The sequence below is a fragment of the Callospermophilus lateralis genome, chromosome 5, assembly GCF_048772815.1.
Source record: "Callospermophilus lateralis isolate mCalLat2 chromosome 5, mCalLat2.hap1, whole genome shotgun sequence".
Lineage (NCBI taxonomy): Eukaryota > Metazoa > Chordata > Mammalia > Rodentia > Sciuridae > Callospermophilus > Callospermophilus lateralis.
The window spans coordinates 43,605,489-43,625,439 of record NC_135309.1 but is presented as its reverse complement, the minus strand read 5'-3'; the positions used below and the strand labels follow the sequence as shown (position 1 = coordinate 43,625,439).

General features: G+C 41.6%; 1 protein-coding gene across 4 annotated transcripts in view; it reads right to left on the bottom strand.

The window, feature by feature from the left end:
- Window positions 1-19,951, bottom strand: part of Pcbd2 (pterin-4 alpha-carbinolamine dehydratase 2) — a 48,443-nt gene that overhangs the window by 22,331 nt on the left and 6,161 nt on the right. Inside the window, exon 1 of one of the 4 annotated variants that reach the window (XM_076855855.2) lies at window positions 17,433-17,490. The exons of 2 other annotated variants lie outside the window; for them this stretch is intronic. The gene's annotated coding sequence lies outside the window, so the exon portion shown is untranslated. Of the gene's footprint in view, window positions 1-17,432; window positions 17,491-19,951 lie in introns of those variants that run through there. One more of the 4 variants, XM_076855859.1, reaches the window with a different exon arrangement.

The window sequence follows — 19,951 nt, the reverse complement described above, 5'->3', positions numbered from 1 at the left end:
GCCTTCCTTATGTGGATTTAAGGTTTTTAGACCTGCAGAGTTGTCTACACATGATGGGTGCTGTGTAGAATTCTAGTGGTCTCTGTCTTTTTTGTAGAGACTAGGACACTCTGTTCCTGTCATTCTCCTGACTGCTCCAGATTTCCCTAAAGACATCCCCCAAAGAAGATGAAGCGTCCTTCTACGACCCAGCAGATGCCCCATATACATTAATATGGGCTTCTCAGGTTATGAATACAAACTTCTAAAATTTTCAGAATGTCAAAACAAATCAACAAAACCTGAAACTAAGAAAATGGCTATATTAGAATAAGCTTTTTAAAAACTTTGGTTATTTATTTATTTTTCTTTATGTGGTGCTGAGGATCAAACCCAGTATCTCACATGTGCTAGGCAAGTGCTCTACCCCTGAGCCACAACCCCAGCCTTAGCGTAAGCTTTTAATAAAGTTACAAATTCTGACTGGCAAAAAAGAACAATGACAGATAAAAGAAACTTAAGTATACCTGCTGCCTACCTAAGGCTGAATGCAAGTTAGAGTTTTCTCTCAAAATTTAATGCTATTCATTGTTTTCCTTAAGCATCTTTCCTTTAAACATAAGTATGAAGCTGGGCGTGATGAGGTGCACCTGTAGGCCCAGTCACTTCAGAAGCTGAGGCAAGAGAATCACTTAAGTCCAGCAGGAGTTTGAGGCCAGCCTGGGCAACAGAGTGAGACCCATTCCCAGCAACAAAAAAGCAAAAACAAAAAAATCGTATATGTGGCCAGGTATATCCCAAGTATGATATTTTTGAAAGAATAAAAACTATTATAATAATGGACTTAAGAAAAATCTGCTCACAAATATGACAAGAAGGAAAATGAAGGTTACGATAATATAACCAGTACTTACCTCATTCCATTTATTTAGATGTGCAGCTAGTACTACTTTATTAAAATGCTTAAAATATCATAGCTAAATAAAGAGAGTTTTTTTGTTTTGCCAGTTGTAGTTTTATGCACTAGTGAATGAGTTTGGTTATGCCAAAACAAATGAGAAATGGATTAGGTTTTAATGCAATATTTTAAAAATCTGATAATAAATTCTTTCAATGGCATCCTAAATATATACAAAGTATAATTTATTTTTAAAATGTTCTAATTTATTAAACATTTACACAATGATTGGCATCATGCCATAAAATTCCTATGCATGATCTCAAGTTGGTGACCTTATGAAGTAGACTTTATTTATTTATTTATTTATTTATTTATTTATTTAAAATTTTTAAGTTGTTGATGGACCTTTATTTTATTTATTCACTTATATGTGGTGCTGAGAATCGAACCCAGTGCCTCACATGTGCTAGGCAGACGATCTACTACTGAGCTACGGCCCAGTATGTATACTTTTAATACATATGTATATTTTTAAGTAATTAAACTTTCGATGGGGTTGGGGATGTGGCTCAAGTGGTAGCGCGCTCGCCTGGTATGCGTGCGGCCCGGGTTCGATCCTCAGCACCACATAAAAACAAAGATGTTGTGCCTGCTGAAAAACTAAACAAATAAATATTAAAAAATTCTCTCTCACTCTCTCTCTCTCTCCACTCTCTCTTAAAAAAAAAAAAAAAAAAACTTTCGAAACCTCTCAGACATCACTTCCCAGCCTCCCAACTCCAGCTCTCCCTACTGCTGCCACTTCCCAGCCTCTCCTCACACTAAACTGAGTCAAAGGTTAACTTCCATTCTGAGACACACTCTAAACTCTAATCTTGTGCTGCGAAGGACCCCACCCAATATACAAACTACCAAGCAAAAAGACTCTCCAAAATTAGTAGGGTCACAGAGGGTGAGATGACACCCTCGTCAGAGAGTGGAAATCGGCTGTAAAACTCAGAAGTCATGTAGATACACCATTTTATAGACAGAAATTGGTCAGCTGGTGCAAAGGCTCCTTTAGTACTACCTCTGCTGCCATTTCTTAGTGAGAAAATGACTTTTAAAAGCAAGGCAAAGAGCCTCGGGAGACGACTGTCAGGGAACCAGAGCTGTCTCCACTCCTGGCACCAAAGCCCATGGCAATGGTGACAGACCTGGAGATATGCATGATGACAAATGCTGAAAGGCAGAGGCATCGTGGCACGGAGACGGCAAGAACTGTGGACCCAGAATCAAGCCCTCAAACCCCCACACTCACAAGCCAAAACATTTCCTCATGTGTGAAACAGAACTACTACCAACAATTTTTGGAAATAATATTTGAGTCTTGGCTCCCAACTGAATAATTTTGTTCTGCACCAAAAACAATTCCATTCAAATTCCCAAAGTCTTTGCGTAGCTTTGTGCTAATTTCAGAATGGAGTTTCCTTCCAGAAACCCAATGAAATGAAAGGCAGAAACCAGGAAAAGAAAAAAAGAATTAAATAACATACATAAGATAGCTTGCCGCTTTATGAAAAACAAATGAAGAATTACACTCACATCACACTGATAAAATGAGAGGCTGCCAGTGGTTCTCAGGGCAGATGTAACATTTTAACAAATGTGATTGTTTGTGAACGAAATAATTCTGATCAAAAACTTAATTGCAGCCAAAGTGAGCCCTGGGCTGTGTCACCATAATCCATTCTGACAGGAAGCAGTGAGTGGAGATTCCTACTGTGAACGGAGCACATGTGAAAGGTCAGCTTTGGCCTGGAACTTCAAAACCGTTAACGTGTAAAACAGTGTGCATTAGAGCCTGGAATGGCTAACCACTGGATTAGCGGATGTCCGCTGTGTGGGTCTGATGTGCTTTTGGCAGGTAATGGCTAATTGGTAAATAGGCAATGTATTGTAACTTCCTTCTTTGCCTCGTCCCAACATTTACCAGCAGAATCTATTCTTAATTATAGTCCTAGAATATTGCAATATTAGATTTATTACATGGTCTTGGTACAATGAAATAATTTATTTCTCAAATAAAACACATTTTTAATAATTTAGTGAAGGAAAAGTTGCATGTATTTAAGAAATAAATGTCTGTGCACAGGAATGGAAATTTTTTTCATATAAAATGGATATATATATTTGCTCATCAAATAGCAACTATAACTGCCAAATTTTGCCAAATAAGGATTTCATTAGAAGAAATATGTACTTTACTCTCATACAATAATCTGAAAACCCAATTATACAAGAGAATTTTATGTGGCTTAAAACAAAATTCTAAATAAAAATGCAGCTAATACCACAGTTTTCATTTTTCAACATGGAATGTTATTTATGAAAGAACCAAGTTAAATATTGCCTTATAAGTCAATGCATGCAACAGTATTTTATACCTATTTATTGCTATAACATTGGTCTGTTTGGTTTTAAATTACAGCCATTTCTCCTCTATCTAAGCCACTTAAGGTAATATGGCATTAATGAGTGATAAAAACTGGCACTGGACACTTCAATGATTGCTTTAGGATCTTAACTCATTTCTGAGTTTTGGGGAAATAATACTTCCCTTTAAAAATATGCAGGTCATCTTCAAGTTTAAATTCTGTTCTCAAAACTATTCTCTAAGGTCATGTTTGGTCATTGGGCAAAGAGAACTCCTGGGCCCACTGTGAGTCAAAACAAAGAAGGCTACTTGGTGAGGGAGCCTCATCCCCAGCAACTTCATGATTCCTGTTGCTTTCAGAACATCAACTGATACCTTTGGAAACAAAACCAAACATTTGCTTCTAACTGGAATGGATAGCTGAAGAGAAAAAAAATCCTGGACAGCAAAGTAATCAATTTCTTAAGTTTCTGCTTTTTGTACAGGATCTGGAAACTTCAATGTATTTGGAAATTCCAGAACCTTCCCAACAGTCTGCTCCTGAAAGTATGTGCTATCCACAGTTACCAATCCACCACTGTGCACAAGCACCTTCTCAGAGTCTAGGCCCTCATCACAGGGGCTGTCCCCCAGCTTTCAGTGTGGTGGGGGAGCCCAGACAGGTCAAACATGAAGAGCTGTAAAAAGGCAAAGGAGAGGCCGGGCATGATGGCACATGCCTGTAATCCCAGTGGTGGAGAGTCTGAGACAGGAGGATTGCGAGTTCAAAGTCAGCTTCAGCAACTTAGTGAGGCGCTAAGCAACTCAGAGAAACCCTGACTCTAAATAAAATTCAAAATGGGGCTAGGGATATGGCTCAGTGGGTTGAGTGCCCCTAAGTTCAATCCCTGGTGCTCCCCAACCCACAAAAAAGAGGTAAAGGATGGGGAGAGGAAAGCAATCAAGAAGCTGCTGGACACATCCACTTGATGTTTTCACTCCTCCTTTCAGTAATGTTCAAGTAGACACCACAACAGCCATCTAGATTCACAAGTCGGGCACCTAAGTTGTCCAAGGAAATCAATTTATCCTAGAGACACAAAAACAAGATGTCACAATTCCCCCCGCAAAGAATTTTACAAGGTTCCAAGCTGGTCATTAAGAGCATTTTCTGTTAAGTGACTAATTATACCTGGTAACACACTAAGTCATCCTTTTAGTCTCTTTCCTCATCATTTCTTCCATCATCACAGCTTTCCAGTATAATTCTTGGCTGCTGTTCCACTTTCTTGGTGACACTTGGGCTCAAAAAGAGCTTACAAACTTCCCTCTAGAAAAGTGACCAGCAGCAGAAAGTTGTTCTACACTAATTTCAATTTAAAGCAAACACGTCAACTCAGGATGATGGACACGGAGCGGAGAAGCTGCACCCTGGTCTAACCTCAGTGCCAACACTCAACATCACCGTCTCACTCAGGAACAAGATTACTGCCAGCCAACTGCAACTTTTAATTAAGAAACACAGTTTGCTTACTTCTTAATTGGTTCATATTTGTTTACATGGTTTAAACTACAAAATGTCCCGAAGGTTGAATTTAATCTTTAATTCAGTTCTGGTCTATGAATCAATTTTTTTGCAAATACAAAGAAATATGTTACCAGTTTCTTTTCAAGAAACCATCTGAAATGGGAGGACACCACAGAAATTGATCATTCAATGCTTATTTGTAGGAGCATATTCTCTGTTACTTGTAAATTATTTTGATTTACAGTGAATCATTATTGTATTCATAAATGCTGGAAAGTTGGTGAACAACATGATATAATGACACTCCAAAATTATTTTATAACTGCAGGTGTGCAAATCATAACACGTGGGAGATGACTCAAAGGATAATGGGGACTAGGGCAGTTTAAGAAGGGTCACATAAAGGAGGGAAAGGGATAAGCACATGGGCCTCCAATTTTCTGAGATGTCTTTAAAACACACCATGCAGGATAGGAAGATGCAGTGGAGCATGGGCTGCAGAGTCAACAGTCACACTTAAACAACCCAAGGCAAAATGCTTCATAATTTACAACAATCCAATCACACCGCTCATTCTTTTGAGGTTAAATGCTACTGACATAAGCTACACCTGAATCCAATCAGCGCAGAGACGTTGAGAAGATTCACACGAAAGGACTAAATTTGTCACAAATGGGTTGGTTTCCGATCTTAATGTAGCCAAGTTGCTTTACTCTGACCTCCATTGAACAAATCAACTTAATGGGCACTAGGAGTGCTATAAAACTTAACAATGGAGTGATTTTTAACTTTTAAAATATAGTTATGAAGCAAAATGTTGGATAGCTTCTACAATACTGGAAATCAAATTAAATCTAGATGTTTTTTAACAGTCTTGACAGATATAATCCTAGTTACCATGTAAATTTATGGTAAGCTGCTGTGATATTAGCCACAGGTGCTACTTTTAATATATGAGCCGCATCTGGCTGGGAATAGAATTTCTCAGAGGACTGAAAATGACCTCACTATCAGACAATGGAAGGGGGGGGGGGGAGCAAGACCACTGTGGCATATAAAAAGCTGAAGATGTGGCCCACAACTAAATATTTCACATAAAATTCATTTTAACTCTGCGGTTGTAGGTTAAAGGATATTATGCTTTCAATATTTAAGAGGCGTAGATATATTTCAACCAAATAGCCAAAAGATTAAGAATGTAAGATGGTTATGAATACCCTAGCTATGTATATAATGCTAGTTTGCCAACCTTTGATCAATGTTGGAAAAAATGATGTGCTAAGACTTGAAAAGAAAATTCTTTCATGGTTCCCAAGCATACGACATGAGTGGACACCACTGAGCACAGTAACCCAAGATGTTATAATTACAGATCTCTAGGCAGAAGCAACTCTCCAGTGCCTGGCCAACAGCACTGGCTGTGTTTTTAGTTCTTTAGAGTCATTCATCACAACCAAGAAAATATTTTCACCAAGTAAATCTGATTTTTAAAAAAATCACTACAAGTAATTACCATTCTGGGTTTACAAACTAGTAATATCACCCAGAGACAAATACAAAAGGAAAGTACAAGTTTACTACCTACAATGAAAAATTTTTAAATAAAGATAAATATGTATAAAACACAAAATTGTTTGCTTTTAAGAAACCCTGAACCATTTGAAAGCCATCATTTGCCAGATAACTGGCAAGTGTGGAAATGTGATAGAGGATTTACAAAGACTTGATTTCCTACGAAATAACTCTTCCTGAATTAAACAAGCCTTCTTTATCTGAAAAAACTCTCAAAAAGTGAAAGCTTTCTATGAAAATATTTCCTACACCCTTGCACTAAGCTGTGAGAATAGTAGCTACAAAGCCCTATAACATAATATTTTCCTTCTGGGCTTCTCAAGTAACTTGAAGGGCTTGATTTTTTAGCTTTAACAGATTAATTCTATCTAGGTGATGATTTCAGTTTACTTTTTTAACAAGTGACTAGATCTATACCTGATCTTAATGGGCATCAACATCCTGAGGACCTTTAGCAAGAAGGACATGGCAGCTCGCTGACATCTGTGTGCTCAACCAACAGCATCAATGTGGAGCAGTTAGAAAAGGGAGGCTCACAAAGCCTCTCTACTGTGACAGCACTTACTTTATAAAAGTACTGGCTAAAATGACACATGACCTTTCTGTCCAATGTGATACAATGTACCTCCCACCACTAAAAATCAGGAGGCAAAATATTTAACTAATTCAGAGAAATGTTTACCACACATGAGGTGAAAAAAGAAACTGACTAAAAATTATCTACAATATAATCCCAATGTATATTCACACACACAATAACATTATTTTTAAGTGTATCTTTCTGTGTTTTCTAAATTATAAGACATATTATGCAACCAGGAAAAAAAAAAAACATTTATTAGCCAGTTGAAGGTACCACACAAATGTAGCATGGTGGTATCCTTCCTGTAAGAGAGAGAAACCTGGCTGATCTCCATGGGGAATGAGTAACCCACAAAAATTAAAGACTCTTGTTTATGGCTTGCAGTTTTAAACAAATAGAAGATGTAAGGAACATATCTTCAAATGTACACTAGAGAATCATGCTGTGAGACTGAATTGCAATGGCCTCTTGTACACATCTGTATCCATGGCTATATAGTCAGTGGCTTAGAAAGATGGATCCCTCAATGCACAACATGTGGGTCTCTCTGTGCAGAGTTCCATTATTCCAGGTGAAATTTCCAGTTGCCTTTTGCAGACCTTCTTTTCTGGAAGTGACTTTCCCCTCCCAATAGAAGCTGACCTCCAAACTGTAATAGATTTAAGACTGATAACTGGTCAATTGAGTATTATAAACTAATGTTTTCCAGGCCCAGCACAGGAAACCATGTAGTAAGTTTCAGGTCAAATTCCTATCAGTAGCTGGCTACCTTTTTGTTCAAAATATGCCAAGAACGCACAGCCTCCCATGTGTAGAAAAACACTCAATTTGGAATAGCAGAGCTGTTCATTCAAAGGTCTAAGACGTTCGCCAACAAAACTAAAAATCTACATTCTGAGTTATTCTACAATTCTTCAAAAAATAGATTCGTGTTAAGAAAAGCCATCACCTTAGCATAGGAAGGCTTGAAATATGTCGCCACTGCCTGCTTCCTTGGTAAGTCTGAGCTCATTCCTTAACTTCTCTGACTTTTCTACTGTTCACAGAATGAGGATACCAACTCCCATCCAGAGAAGGCTGCTGGGATGTTATTGCACAGGGCAGCTAACAGCAAGCTACTGACACCCCATAGACCTCACTCACTCACTAGTCCATAAAGTACTTTGTGATTCTCCAGACTGTCATAAAGAAAAGTGATCTGGCTATGTTTCAGGTAAATAATGCAACGTTCATTGTCACCTGGAGGCTGGGCATGGTGTCACACACCTGCAGTCAACTACTTGGGAGACTGAGGCAGGAAGCTCACTTGAGCCCAGGAGTTCAAGACCAGCCTAGGCAACAGAGAGAGACCCCATTTCAAAACAAACAAAATGAGTCACATATATAGAATAATCTAAAGCAACATTTTTACATTAAAATTTCTATAAATAATTCTCCCCAAATAGGTTCAATATATTTTTAACTTTTCTATACAGAACCCCATCAAGTTATGATGAAAGAAAAAAAAGAAAGAAAGAAAAATCAGCCAAGAGTGCTTCACCAGTAGTCACAGAAAAGAAAATAAAGAATATGAAACTAAAAAAACTGTCAGGAAACAGAAATGAGTGCCTAACAGATATGAGGTAGACAGGCCTGTGGCAGCCTCCCAGTGTGGGTCCTTCGTGGAGTCTTGGAAGGACCTGCTCTGAGCCCCAAGACACCAACATTTACAACAGACTGTGGCTGTGGCTGTGGGTGGCTGAGGCTATGGTATGAAAATACTGAGTGAATGCAAGTGTGAGTGCTTTTTCTTAGAGGCAACTGACTAGAGGTGCCAGGAGTAGCCCGAGTCCTTTTCTTTTCTTTTTTTTTTTTTTTAAGAAAGAGAGAGAGAGAGAGAATTTTAATTATTTATTTTTTAGTTATCAGCGGACACAACATCTTTGTTTGTATGTGGTGCTGAGGATCGAACCTGGGCCGCACGCATGCCAAGCGAGCGCACTACCGCTTGAGCCACATCCCCAGCCCGCCTGAGTCCTTTTCTACTGCTTCAAAGTTACACACAGAACTTTGAAAAGCCATTCTTCTGGGAAGTGCCCAGTGGCATAGAGACCACCCTCTCATCCCTGTCAATCACTTAGCGGCCAACTCAGGAACCATCTGTGACTAGGAGTAAGGAGATGGGAGGTGAGGAAATGTCTCTAGTGAGAACAGGTTTTAGGTAATAACCCGTAGGAAGCTAAAAGAAGAAAAACGCTTTATTCCTTTGAGTCTAAGTAAACTGACCCACAGTGAACCAAATCAAGGGACCCCATGTATTCAAATACACATAGGTAATGCTGAGCTGCATACTATGGGAGAGGTACACAAGCACAACCAACCCAAGTCTCTGCCATTGAGGTGCTTATACCTGAGCGGGAGAGACTCAGGTGAGTAGCTGTGTTGCCCTGCTGCATGATGTAAAGTGCACTAACTCTCAACCGAAATCTGCCATTGATTCACTGTCACCCTGGCAAATCACTGCATCCCTGGGTCTTCTGGTCACCTTCTTCTTTCCAGCTCTGATAGTCATAGGATCAATTCAACTTTAAGATTCACAAGTTTAATATCAAAACGTGGATGAAAGAACTTCACACAAAAAACAACCTAAAGTCTGAGTCCTAAAAGGAAAGAAGACAAAAAACCAGCATCCGAGTCATGGGAGGATCTGTGTAAGCCAAAGAGCTCCTCTTCCCCTCCAGGCTGGCCTGCACCTGCCCCACCAAAACCATCCTCGCCATGAGCACCGAAGACCTCCATGCGGTTTGACCTAATGGTCATCCTTTGGTACTCACCTTGCCTGGCATCTTAGCAGAACTGACCCTTCCCTTCTTTTAAAATGCCACCTTCTTTTGGATTCTGTTGTACAACACTTATCTCATTTTCTTATTCCTCTAACAGGTCTGAGTCTTTTGCTAGCCCCTCCTCTTCTTTCCAGTCTCTAAACAGCCCAAGTCCTAAGCCTGCTTCTCATGCTATAATTTCTTCCTGAGTGACGTCATCTATTATCTCAGCCTTTTTCCATACATACCTATGACCCTCCCATTATCTGTGACCCAGACCTCACCTCTGAGTTCCTGATTCAGACATCAAACTACCTCCTTGAAGTTGACATTTGGATGTCTCACAGCAACTCACACTTAACAATGTCCCACACAGAAATCCCTGCGCCCCAGTCCTGTCCTCTCCCACATTTCCACTCGGTAACTAACATCTCCAGTTACCCAGCTCCTTCAGACCTGAAATCTGAGAGCCATTCTCAGGACCCTCTGCTCTTCTTCCCTACCACCCACCAATCTCTCCTCCCTAGTCAGGAGAAACTTGAGTATTCTCTTTGTATTTGCATTTTCCATAAGAGTTAAGTGTGTTACTACCTCTGGTTTCTTCTCATGTGAACTCCTAAATATAGTCCCAGCCCTCGTACTTCTGTGCTTCTCCTGTCCCTGCCCCAGTCCACCCCAGCAGTGATATCTCATCTGGAAGAATACAATGGCCTCCTCAGCATTCTCCCAGTTTGACTCTGGCCTCCTCCACTCATCTTCTACATCCTGTGATTGGTCTTTTCTAAAAAATGCCTCAGCTCATCACTTCCTTGCTGATCCCTTCCCTCCCTTCCCTGACTGCTCTCTTCAAACAGAACTAGGTCTCCCCAATATCTCCTCAATAATATTAGGCCTCCCCACTACTCTCTCTCACAGTGCCCCCTGCTCTTGTGGTGATGGTCATCTGTGCTTGTGGTCTTCCAGGGTACGCATCAGCTGGAGTCCAATCCTGGCTCCATGCTTACCAGCTGTGAAACTGTGGCCAAGTCCCTTAGACTAAGCATCAGTTTTCTCATCTGTAAAGTGAGGGAAACATCTACTTCACAAAGTTTTGTGAGGATTAAATGAATAAATGCATGTAAAGTCCTTAAGTGTTCATTAAGCATTACCTATTAGGATTTTCCTTCACGGCACTCACCGTAACTTGTGATTATACTTTCCTTTTTTCTTTGTGTATGCTCTCTCCCCCACTAGGCTGTAAGCTCCGTGGAGAAGGGGACAGTATCTGCCTTGTAAACTGCTGCACCCCAGCATCCAGCACAGTGCCTCACCTAAAGTGAGTGCCCAGTTGTTGTGTATTAGCAGGGAATAGATAAAAATAGAGGTGGGTAGAATGTGGACAGACAGGGGCAGGATGGGCTAGGATCTGGGGTGGCAGGGAGAAGAACAGTTTGAATAAAAGAAGACAAGAATGGAACTGAGATGGCAGGGGTCTTGGCCCAGTCCCAGCATGGCCACTAATTTTCCATGGCCTCGATCAAGGTACTCTCCTGCCTTCGGCCCCTCACTTCTTTAGTCAGTGACCTCTGGGTGACCTCTCAAGTATCTTATAGTTCTAACCTGTAAATAAAGAGACTTCTTGCAGGGCTGGGTTTGTGGCTCAATGGTAGAGGGCTTGCCTAGCGTGTGTGAGGCACTGGGCTCGATCTTCAGCACCACATGAAAATAAATAAATAGGGGCTGGAGTTGTGGCTCAGTGGTGAAGCACTTGCCTGGCATGTGTGAGGCCCTGACCTGAGTTTGATCCCCAGCACCATATATAAATAAATAAATAAGATCCATTGACAATTAAAAAATATTTTTTTTTAAAAAAAGAAAACAAATAAATAAAATAAAGTCCTATCAACAACTAAAAAAATTTAAAAAGAGAGAGAGACTTCCTGTAGGAGTAACGAGAGACAGGGTTAGGGCAGGACTGCAGGCAACTTTGAAAGCTTCTAAGAAGATGAAATATATTCCGTAAAACACAACAGAAATGTGTTGGGATTTCTGAGCAGAGACCGAGTCAAGAGAGTGGCATGCAGGCCAGTGGGAGCAGGGAGCAGGGAGCGTCTAAAGGTGACAGACGGTGAGAAAGCTCCTGACAGAACTCTAAGGGGAAGGCAGGGACACCCGGACCAGAGCAGAGTCCTAGGAAGACACCGAAGAACAATGGAGCAGTTCTTGGTGACTGGTCTCCGAGACAATTCAGCTTCAGGTCTGAGTGCTTGAAAGGATGATGGCAAAGCGGAAGTAAAGAAAGGCCAGCGTTGGCTTTCAGACACCCCAAGCCTGAGGCAATGCTGAAGGTGGAGGAGACTGCCCCGCGAGGGACCCAGCTCACAGAACCAACAGAGGGCCCTCCTTTCCCCAACACACCCCCTCACAGAACTTATCAGATCTCCAAGGACCAACTAAAAACTCCCCTTCTCCAGGCAGCGACCCTGGAGTACATCTCCTTCAGCTTACCCATACTTCACATTTTAGTGCTGATTAATAGAGCAACTTGAAAAACTAAACCGCCTTGCAAAATTTAGATGCACCACCTCCCCAGCAAAACTGGGAGCTCTTGTAGGCAGAGACAGAACCACATAGTTCTCTTACATCTTCTTCCTTCCACACCTTGGGCTGGACAGTGCCAGTCTTTTGGCAGCTGCCAATTCAAGTGCCTTGCAGCGCTCACTAAGCCAGACAAAACCAGACCATGCGGTTCCCGGCCTGCCCAGCTGGGGCGGCTCCAGGCACCTGGTCTGTGTCCACAGCCAGGGCTGCAATGGCAAGGGCAGAGTATTTGAAACTGGTTTGATGGATGAATATGGCAGAAGACCACAATCCTGCCCTGCTGGCTAAGAGCACACTGGCAAACAGATTCGTCAGATGCATTGCTGTTTTCATAGGACTGATTTTAATGATACAATTAAATGACCTCTGGTTGCTCAACAGTGATACCTAGGTTACTCCCAAACAAGCACAGCTTTGTTTGTGTCAGCTGGTGAGTATCCCCATTCTCAGGGAAGTAAGGTGAAACTCATTTAAGGAAGGAAAGTAATCCAACAGGAAATCCCTGGAAAACAACATATCTCCTAAAAAATAAAAACAACAACAGCAACAACAAAAAAAAAGCTTTCTATATCACAGTAAGATAAAAGTGTTGTTACCAGAACCAGTACGTGAGTCTGGCACCTGCTAACTGTGACATGAGCCAATGTGACCACAAGCAATCCTATGGTCTCAGTCTGGTTCAGTGCCGTCCTGTAAAATTCTGTGAATGAGTTAGAATGCCCATGAGTGTGCCTAGATCACAAGGGCAATATAATATGCTGGTGAATTAACTGCCACACAGAGGAGAGGATGTTATGCTGTTTTATTTAAAAGGACACACACAAAAAAAAAATAAATAAATAAATAAAAGCAGAACACAGAAAGCTCAGAGCCAGGGAAAAAGGACCTCACCCACCTGTCCACACTGTTGGACCAAATCCCTCCTGAGAACAGTCAGCAACTGGCCACTATCCAGCCACCATAACATGAGTGCAACCGAGAACCCTGAGTAGCTCACACAGCCTCCACATAAGCACCCAACATCCATATTCTGAAGCATCTGAATGTATATTTCTTTGACACAGTTCGAATGCACAAAACTTGCAGTGCAGACCTAAATGCCATCGATGATGGCTATGCTGAAGCAGCGAGCAGGCACACCAAAGAAAAACAGAAACAGAATGAAAAAGAACAAGACCGAGGGGCTGGGGATGTGGCTCAAGCGGTAGCGCGCTTGCCTGCCATGTGTGCGGCCCGGGTTCGATCCTCAGCACCACATACAAACGGAGATGTTGTGTCCGCCGAATACTAAAAAATAAATATTAAAATTCTCTCTCTCTCTCTCCCTCTCTCTTTAAAAAAAAAAAGAACAAGACCGAAATACTTTTATTATTTAAGGTCTCCTTCCAATTATTTTCTGCAATTATTGAACTGGCAGTCCGCTGTTATTAATTCATATTCAACCTATTTAAGCGGCACCAGCAATGTGGGCTGGAAACAAATGCCTCAGTAATTTCCTAACTCTTGAGCGTTATTTTCTTGTCAGTTAAATTTAAAGCAACCCATTTGTGACCACTTTATACCAAGTTAATCTCATCTAAAGTGCTTCACAAACCCTAACAGCTACGCTAAGGTTTTATACTAATGAAAGCAATTTACATAAATGAAATTTATGTCAATGCATTTCATGACAAATTTTTTATTTTATAATAATTATGGTACTTATATGATAACATCTGTTGATATTCACAGTCTAAACCTGGCAAAGATTTAAAATCACAACACTTTCCATGCATTATGTACATTATCTGTGAAAAGCAATAAAAAAGCAATGAATGCATTAATCATACCAATATCATCTGCAAAGCATAAATCTGAAATACCTTTCACGTCAGCTCAAACTGCTTTTTTATTTTTTACACACCTGATTTTACGCCATCTGTAAAAGGGCAAGACAAAGACTGTTGAGGAAATTATATGTCTTGGCTGTTTGACTTTTACAAAATACTCAGGCTAAGTTCTGTAAACAGAAGATTTACTACACGACTAAGAAAGACTGATGCAGTTAAAAGTCCGTTTTTATTAAAGGGCGGTGTAATGACCACAGTGTTTTCGCATTGCAGTGTGGCATCATATTTACATTGTTGACACCTGTTTTACATTTCTCCTGTCTATTACTGTGTGTGCTTTTACAAAATGCACATCAGGTTTAAGCCAATTGTATGGCACATCCAGCAGAAGCAAAACTTCTAGGCTCTAGTTTCCCCACCTGGGTGGACACCAACACTGATGTTTCGGCCACCATGTGATATCATCAACACAGTCCCACCTAGGGCTCCCCAGGACTTCAGGAAGAACTCCAGAGTGAATGCCAAGATGAATACCACACAGATATTTTGGTTATCTTTTCCAAGTCTAGGAAATGTGTGTTAAAACACATTCATCTCTCCTCTCCATTCCAAGGAAAACCATGGACACTTTCTCAGGTTTCCTGTCTGCTATGGTTACAAAGCCCATCAGTAAGCACATATTAAATGTAGGCTACTGTATGTGATAGCCACATGAGTTTTCACTTTACCTGCTCCCAGACACACAAACATCAGCCCATGCCTTAAGCAAATGGCACTTTCTAATCTACACCATGCCCAAGTCTTGGGCACCTCCTCTCCGGTATTGCTTCCCTACCCTGCACAGGCAAAATATCTCTTCCAAGACTGCACAGGTGCACTGCTGACTCATAACTGTGATGTGCACAACAAACAATAATAAAACCCAAACTAATTCATTCACAATGAGAGTTGACTGAGACCTCCTCCAAAAGCCTGTGGAGGGTTGTTAAGACTCGATAACGGTTGTCTTTCTTCTGGTATCATCTGTCTTTCTTCTGGTATCTGACTTCACTAAACATTTCAAAATGTTAACCATAAGCCTATTATCAAGTCCCTCAATAAAACATTTTTATAAAGTCAGCAACAATAACTTTCAACTGCTCTAAGGCAAGAATCTCTCTGGGCACAGGAAGAGAAACATTTTACAAACCCAAAGCCACGTGTAGTGCTACCACTGCGAGGTGTACAGACCACCACCACGCAGCCACAGCCATGCTAGCAAGACCTTCAGGAGGCTCCTCCTCACTCCCATCCCAGCTCCAGAAGTCCTTCAATGGCAGCAGTTATAAACGTGAATGTGATGAACAAGCTGGAAAACAAATAAAGCTTGGGCCTTGCCTTGCAAAAGGTACTACACTTGGACAAGCTGTTAAACTGAACCTTGTACCCCCTTCAGAGGCGAAAGCTGGCAGAGTACTAGCCAGTTCATAGGAGTCAATGTCAGACACCCAGCAGCCCCTTGGGAAGGAAAGACAAGGCTCCAGGAGTACAGGGAACTGGAGCCCCTCCTCACAGAGCATGGGCCCTCTCCATTACCAGCAGGAAACTCCTTTGTAGCCTCCACCCAGAGTCCTTCCCAAAAGGTATCAAACCAAATCCAGTGCCCAGTCATGGCTGCTTACCTACTCCTGATACTGAGCTAGTTTCCCTGCCCAACAAGGGTGATCCCAGGTACCCAGTAGTGTGGAAATGAGACAGCTTGCCCAGGGGGTACGTATGGCAGCTGGCCAGGCTAGGCTCCTGCCCTGGAGGGCTCCACCTGCTGGTATCTGGAGTTGCTGTTTCCTGAGTTCCAGAGCCTCACCTTCTGCACCTACTTGTAAAGCTGAAACTGTCCTGATTTTGTACATGACAATACACAACAAAATTCATCTTTATGGGACACTCACACCCACATTTCTAACATTTTGTTCTTTCAGTGCAGACACCCTGCAGTTGCCAAACACCCAAGAATAAGTTTATATGTCAGTTACAGACCTCTCCCTCCTTATGTCTACACAAATAGAAAAGGAAAGTCAAGCTCCTTTACAAATGCCAACCCCACCCTGTCTGAGACCAAGCACTCGAGTATGGAAATTCTGTGCCTCAAGTCCCAACACTGTCATGTTGTCTACTCTCAAAGTGTCACCATCTGTCACCATCTCACTGCCCATCAACCCACGAAGCACTGCAGACCCTGTGCACACTGCCAAGGGCAGAGGTCAACAGCAACCCACACCCATGGCTACTACATCTACCTATGCTGAGAGAATCCCTTGGGGATTTTCACATTTATCATCTCAGATTTGTCCCCATTTGAGCTACCAAATAAAATTGGGTTATGTGAAATCAATCATATCTTGGTAAAACCTCTGAGAAAAAAGAAGGTCAAACATATTTTGCTGGCTCTATCACTATAATAAAATGTGAAAAAGACCAAAGCTCTGAGAAATAGGTTTCCATCCAGAGCCCCTGAAAATATTCCTAAAATGTACAGTTCATTTTCTAAAGTAATAAAAGAAATAAAGACAGACGCAAACTTGTGATACCAATTTACAAATACTACATAAGCAAATCATTTAAAAATTATAATGTCCAACCAAGTGTAATCTTACTCCTGAATTTTTTTTTAATTTTTGTTATTTTCGATGGACAGCATGCCTTTATTTTATTTATTTATTTATTTAATGTGGTACTAACGATTGAACCCAGTGCCTCAAACATGCTCTGCCACTGAGCTACAGCCCCAGCCCCAACTCCTGCTGAGGACAGGACTGTAGCGAGGGAGATGCAGTCTTACACAGTGCACATGTGAATACACAAATGCCTGCTCTCACACACATACACAGAAATAGGCTCAGGGTTTCAATGGTCACCCTCACATACCCAATTTGCATACACACAGGGACTGTACCTAGAAGACATATTCCTAGGTTAGGACCATAGGCGCGTAGATTTTAAAAGTTGACAGGCATGGGGGCTGGTAGTGTGGCTCAGTGGTAGAATCCTTGCCTAGCATGTGTGAGGCCCTGAGTCTGATCCCCAGCACCACTAAAAACAAAAAGGAACAAACAAAAAAGGTTGGCAGCCATTGCCCACTTACCCTCCAAAAAGATTATATCAAATGACACTCCCAGCTCCTCACCAGCCAGCTCCCTGTCATAGTTGCACTTCCTCACCAGCCCAAACTCCAAGGACCAATGTTTTAATCCCTCCCTTGCACACACCCTCCCCAACTTTCCTTACTTTGCTCCTGTTTCCTTCGATACTTATTTGACAAATGTTCAGCTTTCCTTCAGCCCAACTCCACACCTACTCCAAGCCTGTGTCTTCGCAGCTAAATGTGCCTAGAAAAACAAACAAAATCTTCACTTTAAATATGTGACCAAACTCTGAAGAGACACTAAGAACTTCACAGCAACTGGCTACACCTTCCCAGAGAATTCATCATCTTAGTCTCCAGGATGACCATTCCTCCCACTCTCTCCCCAGCCCTCCAACACGCCTCCCTTCCGCATTCACTGGCTACCCATCTATCTCCCTCAGTACCCGTCACTCTTCCTGCTTTCCCATGACAGTGCACACACCACCCCTAGGCCTGCACTGCCCCTCCAGTCCTGTGTTCTCACAGTTACCCCTCTGGAAATGCTCACACTGGTCTCTCCAGCCTGACCCTAATGCCATATATCCACCTGCTAACCTGATTTCTCTCCTTGGATGACCTGTAAGTATCTTAAACCTGAAGTGCCCCAAGCAAGGTTCATTCCCTACTCCCCTCCCCCACGCCCTGTCTTCACAGCTCAGTAAGTGGCACTAATGCCACCATCCTTCACCCTACAGCTTCCACACCCTGAGGTTATCCTTGAAACATTTCCAGTCTATCAGCAATATTTTTTTTCTTTTTTGGTGGTGGTGGCCTTGCACATTCTAGGCAAGTGCTCTACCACTGAGTGATACCCACAGTTCTATCAGCAAGTCTTGATTACTCCACCTTCAAATGATATAAAGAATCCACATCTCTCTCCACCTCCACTGCTTCCTCCAGTCTCCGGTTGTCTCTTGTATATAGTTTGCTTGCTTCCACTCCTGCCCTCCTACCACCTTTTCTCAGAACAGCCAAACATGATTTGTTTAGAACATAAGCCAAATGATGACATTTCTCTGCTTGAAATAGTCCAGCAGCTTTCTTCTACAGAACAAAATTCAAACTCTTCACCAGGCCACAAGGCCCCAGAGCCCTTTCTTCTCTCTCTGTCTACTCCAGAACACTAGCTTTCTGGCTCCTGCTTAAGCCAAGATCATCCTGCTTCAGGAACTTTGTACTTGCTGTCCTCTCCATCTAGAATGTTCTTCCCTTGGATCCTCACACACTAAGCTCCTTTGCATTACTCAGGCATCACACATCTCCACCCGGAGAGACCACTTCAGACTATTCTATCTCAAAAAGGGTCTCCCCCTTCACCTTCTGTTCCAATCTCCCAGATAATTCTTCTTATGCCACTTATGAGGTGATATTGCATTATCTACTTATTATCTATCTTCCCCACTGAAATATAAGCCACATGAGCTTAGAAGAATGCCCAGCACAGAGAAAAAGATGCTTAACAAATATTTGGTAAATCAATGAGTATTATTTTTTTAAATTATTTTTTTTAAATTTACCTGCATATACAACTGTTACATTGTGAGTAAATTATACCTACAGAGAAGACTAAAAGAAAATGGAAAAAATAAAAGTAGTTATGATGATTTAAAAAATAAAAGTAGTTTTTTTTTTAATTTATACAATTCTATTTTAACATTATGTTGTTGCTTGAAATAAAAAGACAGTGGCTTTTCCAAATGATAAACGAGGATCTGTTAGGGCCAGGAAATTACTACCCTACTCATGGGTTGTAAGCAGGAGCCAAGCAGCTCCTGGTGTGGGGAGCTGGCCCGGGAACATGAAGGGGCCTTGGTGCTCTCCTGTTGAACACAACATCAACAGCAGACAGAGCCACTCTGCAACCATGATGGATCAAAAATAGACCATTCTGGGAGCCGGGGTCGTGGGTCAATGGTAGAGCACTTGCCTAGCATGCATGAGGCACTGGGTTCGATCCCTGGCATCACATAAAAATAAACAAAATAAAGGTATTGTGTCCATCTACAACTAAAAAAAAATAAATAAAAAATATATAGTCCATTCTGTAATGATATCTGAACACAGACAAAACAGGAATGCTATCCAAGCCACAAAACATGAAACACCCCCCTTTCCCAGCTAATGAGGAACTACTGCTTCTTTTCCAGTTTTAGCTTTGGCCCCACCTTAGTCTGTTGTCCCATAGGTAAGGTTAAAATACTGAATCATAGAATTGTCTCTTTCCAGGCAGCATACAATGCAGAGCAAAGTCCTGATTCCTTCAGCACTCTCCAAAATCACTTAGCACAAGCCCAAATCCTGTCACAAGTCTGCAACACAGTCTTCCTGAGATGCCCACGGTTCCCTATAGGGTGTGCTTTCCCTTGCTGCAATGAGCAATAAAGCCAACTTGTTCAACTAGATGTGTGCTTCTGGTTGTCTTGGCTGGACTGCCGTGACAGTTGTCATGACATCAGTGCCATTACAGGAAAAGTCACAGCAGACTGCTGGAAAATTGACCCTGAGATATAATGTCAGTGCTGGTTCTCTGAATACATTCTCTGACACCAGCTGATTTTCTTAGTATCTATGGTCTTCTGTTTCCTAAAAGCTGAGTGAAGGTGGGGGCGCCTAGTTAATG